This window comes from Colobus angolensis, unplaced genomic scaffold (genome assembly GCF_000951035.1).
Source record: "Colobus angolensis palliatus isolate OR3802 unplaced genomic scaffold, Cang.pa_1.0 Scaffold191, whole genome shotgun sequence".
Lineage (NCBI taxonomy): Eukaryota > Metazoa > Chordata > Mammalia > Primates > Cercopithecidae > Colobus > Colobus angolensis.
The window spans coordinates 804893-816590 of NW_012115055.1; the positions used below are offsets into that span (position 1 = coordinate 804893).

General features: G+C 36.2%; 1 pseudogene; it reads right to left on the reverse strand.

Moving 5' to 3' along the window:
• Nucleotides 1–10218: 10218 nt before the first annotated feature.
• LOC105510778 lies at nucleotides 10219–11313 on the reverse strand (annotated as a pseudogene).
• Between the last annotated feature and the right edge of the window lie 385 nt (nucleotides 11314–11698).

Below are 11698 nucleotides of genomic sequence, written 5' to 3' on the forward strand. Positions count from 1 at the left end.
TTGAATTACTCATCTTTCCAATACTTTCTCTTCTCTCTCTCCCTCTCTCCTTCTCTCTCAGAGCAAAAGAGAGTTCATTAGGATCTAGAAAAACAAAACTAATACAAATAGATAAAAATGTATAGTTATCTTTGTATGGGATTCATAGGAGCCTATTAGTCATATCTCCACCTATTCTTAATTTCTTAGCTAACTGAAATAGACGCAATAGTCAACTGGGCATTGAAACACAGCATGAGGTTATTTTTTCATTGAAGGAAGCAGTTTAGACTCACATTGAGTGTTTTACAACTTCTCAAAATGAATTCAAGCAAACAGTTATAGATGGACAGATGGAAATAGCAGACTTTCCCTTAAAAGGGCAGGACATTCCCTGGTGAGGTTCCTGGGCAAAGTAGAAATAGAATAAATTTCATTTTTAAAAGCAGGTACCTTCAAGAGAATTAAAACAGACACATAACAACAAGTAGGCAATGACTTTTCATATATTATTCCTATCTAGTGGGAAAACAAAGGATGCCAGGCTCTCATTAGTCTTCGTAGCTTCCTTTTTGATGAGGCAACGTGAGAAGGGGCAGAGAATGGCAGAAATTATTTTCCAAAGTGCTTCACTGAGATGGCAGCAGAGCTGGTCAATGCTCCTATTTTATGGCACCATGAAGAAATACTGTGACTGCAGTAGATATATTTCCTTCTATTATCCTGGAGAAAGTCTTGAACTTCAAGTATCCAAGCATACACAAAACAGGTTACGTACAAAGAAAGAAAAATAAGGCTGACTTCAGATTCTGCAGAATTAGATACAGAAGAACAATAAGCAATACAAAGTACAAAAGATTCAAGAATATTGTATTCATCTAAGTAATCCTTCATGCTTGAAAGCAACAAAAAATGTTTGTAGATAGGCAAAGTCTCAGAAAGTACACCATGTACTTGTGAGAGAAAGAAGTTGTTTTAATATAAATTTCAGCATGAAGTTACTGAAATGATCAGAAACATTAAAACTACACTATAATAAACTATGTAATAACTACATTATTATGCTGCATAATGTCTTAGTAACAGTGAAAACCTGGACCTAAATGAGAGAGGAGGTTGAGAATTAATACATGTCTCTCCAGAAACAATGCATATGGGAAATTTCATTAGACTAAATAAGAAAATCCTGAAGACCTCTAGTCAATTATTCTTTATTTGGAAAGGTGACATCTGCGAAACAAGTTGGATATAATATCCAGGCCCTTACTACAGGGCAGCAGGACAAAGAAAGCCTTAGAAGGGAAGTGCCAGTTTTACTTGCTTTGAGCTAGGAAAAGTGGCCAAGACCTAGAGATTTGTTGAAGGATACTGAATTACAGTTGGAGAGGAGGAATAAGTTCAAGTGCTCTATACCAGAGTTGGATGACTTCTTGTTAATGATCACAGAATTAAATAAAGCACCGTCTATAGAGTATTGAGGGCAAAGGGCTTGACCACAAAATTTTTAATGAGGCCCAAATCATACATATGTAAAGAAAATGGAAATGTACTTATAATTATAGTATTCATGCATCTCCCTGAAAAAACTCTTGAAGACAGAGTCATGTCAACTGAAATATGAATCCAAAAAACCTTGTGAATGAAACATCTTTATGTAAAGACTGGTGTTAAGCATTGTATCCAACAGATAGTGCCTCTTTTTGCAAGTGCTCTTGTAACATTTCTGAAAATCATAAACTAGTAATGGGCCAAAAATAAAAGCATAAATGTATTTAAAAATTGAGATAATAAAAAATAAGGTAACTAAACTATAATAAAACTAGAAAATAAAAGCAAAATTAGAAACAAAAATATCCAACCACTTGAACATTTAAAAAATATTTTCTCTCTTTGATTTCCCCATGGCTCAAAACAAAAAGCCAAAGCAAATTTCAAAACAACATATCAAAAATATGTGACAAAGAGTCAGTTCTACAGGGAGAAAATTCATGGCAGTAAGCAATCATGAAATTGGAATTAAGTTACTTGCAAAGAATGGAATTAAATTAATTAAACAATTAACCTAGGACTTTTCTTTTTAAGAGCAAGAAAAGCAAAGTTGAGGAAGGCTAAAAGATATTGTGATAGAAATGAGTTTTGGCTGGTGTGCAGGAAGAGAGCTCAGTAGAAGAGAGAGTCTAGATAGAAAAGATTTACAGGATGTCAAGTTTTTGCTTCTGCATCCCAAATAGCAAAGACTGAAAAAGTCATTGAACGACAGGCCCAATAGTTTCTCACTTGAAGAAAATCAATCAGTCCTATAGCAAAGAGAAGTTTGAGGATAGGATCTTCTGGGCCATGCCCATGTTTTTCAGATGGTCTCAAGGGAGCCACGATTGAGATAGAAGTGAGGTATTTAGAAAAGAACTTTGGACATGGCAATTAGTATATAGACCTGACCAGAAAGCAAAAGAATAGAAGCCTAATATACATTTGATAGAAGAACATGAACAAGGACATAAACAAAAAGAATCTTCCACTGCATAAGTGAAGTGAAATAATCTTTAGTTAAAATAATCTTGAGTGCCCCCCTAATGTCTCCTCAGGAATGTTTAATAATTGCTATGGATTAGTAACTGTTGTTTTTTATCTTAAGTTTTTTCAAATAGTGCTTTTATTTTGTTTTGTTTTGTTTTTCCATGCAGTTGTCTTGTCTGTGGAGCAAGAAATAATTGGCTCTTTTAGTTCATAGGTCACTGAACCCACAGAAACCTCATTCCATATCTAATGGAGGGAACTGTCCTTTATTTAGAGATCCTGAATTTTGAGATGAGCATTCTGGTTGTTTTCCTGGAGGAGTGGGTGGATGTATTCTCTGTTTGGAAAGATAGGTACACTTTGCAGATTCAAGAAGAGACTTTGGCAGCTATAGATTAGTTGTTCACCAAACAGTTTTCTTTCATCCAGTGCATTGAGCTCAGCCATTATTCTCAGTGTCCCCAGGAACAAACTGTGTCAATGCGAGTGAGTTCCTACAAATGGAATGTGAACAGAAGGCTCGACACATAACACTTCATACATACGCTACTTCAAGGGCTTTTGCCTTTCGCGAAATGAGACTGTCTTCATTGGAAGCCATAGACTGGGAATGGCAGAGTCACAGTTAGAAGCAGCGTGGTCCTTGAATCACAGATTAGTAGTGAGCGATCACTGTTCAGAAACACCTGTTTTATACTTTATATGCAAAATAAATTATTTTATATTTGAAGCATTTGATCTGGAGGGTTTGCCTCTTATAGAAACTATTGCTCATTTATCAATATATGGTATATAACTTTTATTCTACTATTATTAGAATTAATATTTTTCTTTATTTTCACACATAAAGAACCTATTCTGTGCTGTTCTTGGTCCAAATAACTTACTATTTCCTTAGAGTTTCTACATAAGAATTGGCTGTGTGAAAACACAGAATATTTTTAACGATTTGATAAACAGTACCAAAATTCTCTCTAGAAAGATTGTGCCAATTTTTTAATCTCAAGAGAAATGAATAAGAGGAAATAATTTTTTAGACAAATATTCTCTCTACGGCCCTGTGGTGAAAAGCTTTTAATATTTTTGTTTTGTTTAAATATATTATCGGCTTTAGGGCTATGGATTCTGATTTCTGTGTTGTTCAGACACAGATCCCCCTCTTCAAATTATTATAGTTTGATCAAATGTCTTAATATTTTGTGGTATGGTATCTCACTCATTTCTTTTTCTAAAATAGCTAGCTTATTTCTAGCCACATGTTCTTTCTATGACCTTTAGAAACAATTTGTTATGTTCCCTTAAAAGTTCCATAGGGAATATCATATTAGAAGTATTTGTTTAATAGTTCTAAGAAATTGAGTATATTTTAAATATTTAGCATTTCCAAGCAGGATATTTTCACATTTGTTTTGTTAATCTACAGTAAATTTGTGTACTTTTCTTTGTATGCTTTTGTGCATTTGTTATTCAAATTTAAGTAAAAGTATTTTATAACTTTATTGCAAGTATGACTGGAAAGCATGAGATTTAAACTTACACAGTAAACATGTTTTAAAAATCAATTGTACTTGTAGCATTTTCTGTGCAAAAGATTTTCTTATTTTTAATAAGTTAGTATGAAACTAAAAACATAATACTCCCATTCATTTGGTATTTAGGCTGGTTAGTATTTCTATACACTTTAAAATACAGAAATTAATACTTTCCTTACATGTTTTACTGGTCCAACTACTTCTGACTACTGTGTCTAGCTATGGATGCTGCACAATAAGACAGGCATATAAGGTAAAATTGTCTAGCAAAGGAAGATAAAGATTGTGAAGATTCTGGGAAATATTCCAAACATGAAATAATTTTAAAAGTTCAGAGTGTTTAGCTCAAAGAAGGGAAGGTTTAACATAGTAGATGTTATAAAATATGTTAAGAGTTGTCCTGCTGAAGAAGTAGATTCTTTAGAGGTCTGTTATATGACAAAATTAGGACCAAAAGATAGATTCAATGATTACAACTTTGATACAATGTCAAGTGAAACCTTGTGACTTCTAGAAAAGTATAAAAGGGAACAGGTCTATTTTCTAAGGCGCTGAACTCTGGTTGGAACTGGTCAGGCCATCTGTCAGGGATGCAGGGTAAGACATTCTTAAATTGGGTCGAGGCCTAGCCTCAACGACCTTGGGTCCCGTCCAGCTGTGATTCTCTCATTAGAATGTCATGCAGTGAAGGTGGTCCCTGCAGTTGTGGAGCCTCATTTTAGTCATTTCAGCAGTCATTGGCTAGTGCCAACTATGATTTTATTCTTCTATCAGTTCTGTGCTATCAAAATTCTGTTTGTGCAGAACAAGTCCCTATTCCCTGCATGTGCAGTTGAAAATTTGAGTTTGCAAAATTGGGAGTTTCCTTCTTATATATAAATGGTTGTTCTAACAGTGACACAATTTCCTTTGCCACAGTTTTTCATCCTTTAAAAAAATTCCTACCATATCATGTAGAAATCATTTTAAAATAATCTCAGGTTCTCAGCCCAAAATACAGAACCATTTTTTTTCACCCAAAATTTGTGGAATCCAGAATGGAAATCATCAGAATAATAGCTCTTTACAATTCAGGGTATTTTATTACATCAGGTCTGTTATACAATAATATCTTATTTGAGGAGAAATCTTATGGTATCACTTCTATATCTAAGCTTATGAATTTAAAAAGGAATCAAATCTACATTGTATGCCAGTATCAAAATATCACATGTACCCCATAAATATGTACTTTTATTATGTATCCAAAAAATTAAAAATAAAAAAGAAATCTAAGAAATAATATATCATGTAGGGATATTATAACTGCTGTAACATTGCATATATGTTCTCATTTGGAGCACAAATAAAAGAAGATCTGAAGGAATTGGCCTTTAAAACTTGATCTAGGTCTTTTGTTGGAGGGAAGGTGGTCATACCATTTACTACAAATAATTCCTTTGTCATGTGCTTGCTGTGCTCTGGTGCTCAGGCAACACCATGCTGGTGTTGATTTTCTTAAAATTTCAAATAAGGAAAAAAGCATGAATACTCCTTTTCAGAGCATTCTTGTTTTTATTTCAGGGATCTTTTTCTTTTTTACAGAATCATTCTCTTAGGGCTCTGAGAGGTCTGGAAACTCCTGGGTGATGGTGCATTCCCTGTCTTGTGCTGTAACATTATCTTGGCTCATCGAAAGAGGCTGAAAGCCTGACAATATCCTCCCTGGTGTGTGGACAGCCAGTTTTGTATAGCTTTCCCTGTGATGTCTCCCTATTCTCTTTCCAATCCTCCTTGCTCTGGGACCTACATCCTGTGTTCTTGTCCACCTTCCATCCTTCCCTTTCTGAGTACATCATTTATTGCCGTCTTAGCTTTGGAGTACATTAAAGTGTATAGACTCACACACAGACCATTTCTGATTATTGGTCCTTGTTCTCATAGTTTATTTTGGTAGTGATCTTCACCTCATTTTACTAGAAACTGGCTTTTATTTCATTTTCCCTCTGAAGTCAGACCCTCACCCCAACTACTTTTTACATTGGTGTTTAGCATTCTAGAAGCTTACGTTCCATTCTATATTGGTTTTCTACCAGTTTAGTTTGGCCAGAGGTCTAGTTCTGCCCTGAGAAAGTTCATTATAGATCATTTATGGATACTTAAAAATAGTCATGTTCATAATTTAATCCTATTTTTTTTACTTCTGTAGTTTCAAAGGATGCATCTCTTTTGAAAATTATAGTTATATTTTAATAAAGTAGCCTTTTATTCCTAATTAATTTCTATTACCTCCAGAATTAGCCTTCCTCGGTATGTCTTTTAATGCTCATGTGATATAGTTTCTAGATCCCATAGCATCCTTTGAAGAGTTTTCACACCAACTCTCCACTAGGCGTGTTTCATTTTATCATATATATAACATTTTTTTTTTTTTTGAGATGGAGTCTTGCTCTGTTTCCCAGGCTGGAGTGTAGTGGCACTATCTTGGCTCACTGCAACCTGCATCTCCTGGGTTCAAGCAGTTCTCCTGCCTCAGCCTCCTGAGAAGCTGGGACTACAGGCACATGCCACCACACCCAGTTCATTTTTGTATTTTTAGGAGAGACAGGGTTTCACCATGTTGATCAGAATGGTCTTGAATTCCTGACCTCAGTTGATCTGCCTATCTCGGCCTCCCAAAGTGCTGAGATTACAAGCATGAGCACTTTAAGGCTCACTGCACTAAATTCAGTATTCCAGAGAGAGGCCCCTTCTCACTCATGCACTAAGGAATTGTGACAAGTTTACCGTGGGAGGAATATAAAGTGTGAGAATCAAGTTGGGAGGAAGTGAGGCTGGAAAAGTAAGCTGGGGACAAATCATGAATCATTTTGAGCCATGCAAAGAAATTTTGGATTTATACTATAGAGGCATAAGGGCTATTATGGAAGGCAATAACAAGAATGGCTTATTATTTGTGTTATTGTTTGAAGTTTAGTATATTATTCCTATATTCAAGTGTGAAATCTTAAGTGTACAACTGGATGAATTTTTGCATGTATCTTTACCCCTCTAATCAGCACATAAGTCAAGATATCAAACATTTCTGGCACTCCAGAAGGTTCCCTCAGTCAATATATAATTTCTTACCTCGTGGATTAGCTCCATTCTGACCCCTAACTTATGTTAGTTTTGTCTGTTCTTATATCTGTATTTTCAGAAATATGCAAAATGTTTCTTATAGTGTTTTTCCATGTGTATTTGTTAGATGAATAAATGAATGAGAGAGAAAAGGATGAGGCAAAGAATGCAAGATTTCTATTCAGGAAGCTAATTTCATTAATCCATTTTTTTTCATTTGTTTAACTGATTGGGAACTTGTCTAACTGAACTTCATCCAGGTCATAAGTTTTGTCTTTTACATGAGAATATCATTAAGATACTTAGTAAAATGATATACTGAAATTTAGATAAAGTATAACTATGAAATTTCTCTAAATTGCCATTTTAGGAATTTTGTCAATAAACTATATAATTTTATTTTCATAATTTGTTTATAACAAATCATTTGGGGTCTTTAATGTACCCCTTCAATTACTGATAAATTGTCTATATAATAATGAATGATGGAAATTTTTCTGAATTGTGTTATTTATATAATAATCTCTTTCATCTAGCATAGTGTCTAGAACATATGAAAAAACTATGAAACATGTTTGATGAAGTAAACTGAATTGTTGCAACTTAATCTTTTTTTATTTGAATTTTTAGTTGACAAAAATGATATATACTTATGGTGTACAACATGACGTTTTGAAATATATAGACATTGAGCAGTGGCTAAATCGAGCTAATTAACACATGCATTACTTCATATTTTTTTATAGTACTGAGAACACAATCTGCTCTCAACAATTTTCAAGAATGCAATTCATTCATATTGACTACAGTCATATTGTACAATAGATTTCTTATTCCTCCTAATTAAATTTTGTATCCTTTGACCAGTATCTCCCTGACCTACCCTCTGAGTCCCCCCCTTACAACCTGTGCCCCTGATAATCACTATTCTAGTCTCTACTGTTTTTTTCCCTTTCGACTTTTATTTTACGTTCACGGGAACATGTGCAGGTTTGTTACATAGGTAAACTGTGTGCTTTGTATACAAATGATTTTATCCTCAGGTAGTGAGGACAGTACTCTCACCTTCTGCCATGAGTGGAAGCAGCTTGTGGCCCTTGCCAGGTGCAGATGCCCAATCTTAACCTTCTGCAAGTAATTCCAGAGACCTGAATTGGGCTAAGATGAAAATGTGACAATGCACAGCAGTAATATTTAGAAGCAAATATCAGCGGAAATTGATGGTGTTTTGGGTGCAAGGAGTAAAGTGAGTGAGATAAATAAATAAAAAGATGTAACAAATGTCATGATACAGACAAGCAGGGAACATTATGTAAGTTCAGGGTAAGGAATTTAATCTATTTCAGGGACACTGGGTATGGCTAAGGAGAAGGAGGCATCAGATTTACTCACTTGAAGGCTGTTAAGAGGTGGGCCACTTGCAGAATTTTAGTGGATTTTAGAGACAATGAAAGAAAGCTGCTTTTTAAGATGCTGGTTGTAGGACAGCAATTGCTCTGAGGCAATGGCTAAAAAATCATGAAAAGCCATGGAAGGGATTTTTAATGTAATGGTAGTGAATAGAGACTATGTGCATCCTAAAGTGGAAGAGCCATGAGAAAGTGAGAATAATGCACAGAAATGATGGGATCATCTGTGAATCACCATTCTGGAGAAGATACATTTCAGGGTGCAGGGTATGAATAATCCGATTACTGCTTCCTCTGCTCCAGGATAAACAAGATATGTATAGGTGCAGCTGTTGATGAGGAAGCAAGAGTTCAGGAATGGGTTCATAATGGACTCAAACTTTTTCTGTGATATCAGAAGAGAAATAATCTTCTATGAGGTGAGAGCATGTTGAGACAGAGAACATGAGGGTGAGGACAGAATTTTGAAATGGCCATTCAAGGAACTAGGAGTGGGAGCTTATTCAGAATATATAATTGGATGACTAAGTCATTTTGAAAGAACATATGAAAATGTATAATATAAAGTTTTGTTGGGATAATCTAATAATCTATATGGTTGTGTGAGTGTGTATATATATTTAGATGTGCTAGGCATCCAGAGCAGTTATTTTGCCAGGATACATTGAAAGAAAACAAAAGTAAAGATGTGGAGGGTTATGAACCATTGAAGATGGGGAAGAAGGTGGTATCAGATTTTTTTAGCAAGCAAAGACAGATAGCAAAATTTTAATGACAAAAAATTGTCGTTTTCTGGAAAAAAAAAAAAGGGATATTGGAGTTTTGTTGGCTGAAGTGAAACAGTAGTTGCAGGCTGACCATGGGAGCAGTTGTAAAAGTCAAGTGAAAATCAAGTCTTTTCAGTTGAGGCAACCAGCAAACTCTAAAGCCATTAGAGGTCTTAGAAGGGTCATCTACATTATTTGGGGGTCTCTCCAAATTATGACTCCTATAGTTTGGATATTTGTCCCTTGAAACCTCATGTTGAAATTTGATCTCTAATATTACAAATGGGGACTAATGGGAGGTATTTGGGTCATGAAGGCAGCTCCCTCATGAACAAATTAATCCCCTTCCTGGGGGAAGTCACATGAGTGAGATCTCGCTCTCACTCTATTAGTTCCCAGAAGAGCTGGTTGATAAAAGGAGTCAGTCACCTTCCCTCTTGCCCTTGCTTCTCTCTCACCAAGTGATCTCTGCACACGCCATCTCCCCTTCACCTTCTGCCATGAGTGGAAGCAGCCTTTGGCCCTTGCCAAGTGCAGATACCCAATCTTTATCTTTTGCAGACATCAGTATCATGAGCCAAATAAATTATTTTCCTTTATAGACTACGCACCCTCAGGTGTTCCTTTATAGTAAAACAAACTAAGACAATGGCACTGAGGAAAATTTGCTTTTGAAAGCTTTTTTTTTAATAAAAAAAGAAGACTTTTTTTTTTTAGTGTCACGATTAGCCTATTACATTTAGCAATCAGCAGCATGGGTGCAAAAAAAAACTACATTAAAAATTTTGTTGGAATGCCTTATGTTTTCCACAAAGCAGAAACTAAAATAACCTGGTATACAATTAGTTACAAATATAGTCCTTGAGTCTTTTGCCCATACACATGGGTATTGTCTAAGGCATGTCTTTATGGCAGCTATGTCCTGCCACCACAGGGCTTGGCTGAGTTCACAAATCTGTTGTAAACTGCAGCTTTCCTGTCACTTCTCTGGCTCTTTTCTCCAGCTAAACTTTGTTTCCTGACAGAAATTAAAACCTTCTGCCACTGTCATTAACTACTGCTGCTATTGGAACCATCATTGTAGCCACTATGGTTTTGTGGTTGGGCAAAGCGTTGACTTCCACCATTAAAGGGTCTAGAGCTTCTGCCTACAAAGTTTTCTCCCCTCGTGGCTTCAAAATTTAAGGATTGCTTATTGTAATTGCCAAAATCCTTGTAGTTTCAACCACCTCTCAAACTGCTCCCGTCATTATCAATTCCATTATAGCCATGCCCACTGTCACTATATCCACCACCACCGTGATTGCTCCCAAAACCTCCTCGACCGCTGTGGTTTCCTCCATGACTCAAGTTGTCATCGAAATCACCTCCACAACTTCAACCAAAGCTTCCAGAACTACTTTGACCTCTTTGGCTGGATAAAGCACCAGCCATCGCTTGTTCATACAGAACTTTTTTACTTCACAGTTGTGGATGGTATACAGGATGGTATTTCCAAATGACAGTCTTATCCATGAAGGCATGGTCATCAAAGGTTACAGAACCAGAGCCCCTCTTCTTGCCATTGCCTCTGACAGTCATGATTTCAATCACTTTAATGTTTACATACTGTTCAAAATAATTATTTAGGTATTATTTTTCAGTGTCTTCTTTAATGCCACCAATAAAGATCTTTTTTTTTTAATTTTTTTAATTTATTTATTTACAGTTAAGCAGGCCCTTGGTGTTTGAGAATCTTCTCTTGAGACAACCCTCTTTGGTTCCACAACTCTTTCATCCACCTGTGTGGCCTTGCATTCAAGGCTGCATCCACCTCCTCCACAGTGGCATATGTGACAAACCCAAAGCCTCCCAAGCCTTTGGATCTGTTACTGCTGCACAGTCCAGTAAGCATTCCACATTGCTCAGAATGGCTTCTCAGAATCATTGGTTGTTTTAAAGCCCAACCTTCAAACAGATGAAGAGCTTCTTCAGCTGTTTAGGCTCTTTGGGAGACTCTGACTTAGACATGATGGCAGTGGGAGAAGAGATTTACAGATGGTTTCTCGGTGGCGTTCACCAGTAGAAGGCTTGAAAACTTAAGTATCAAAAAGTAAAATGTAATGCAATACTCCATGAAATGGTATTGTAAATCCTGTATTCTTTGGCTTCCTGTGCCCGAGGTTCTCTTTTTTTTTTTTTTTTTTTGAGACGGAGTCTCGCTCGGTTGTCCGGGCTGGAGTGCAGTGGCCGGATCTCAACTCACTGCAGGCTCCGCCTCCCGGGTTTATGCCATTCTCCTGCCTCAGCCTCCCAAGTAGCTGGGACTACAGGCGCCCGCCACCTCGCCCGGCTAGTTTTTTGTATTTTTTAGTAGAGACGGGGTTTCACCATGTTAGCCAGGATGGTCTCGATC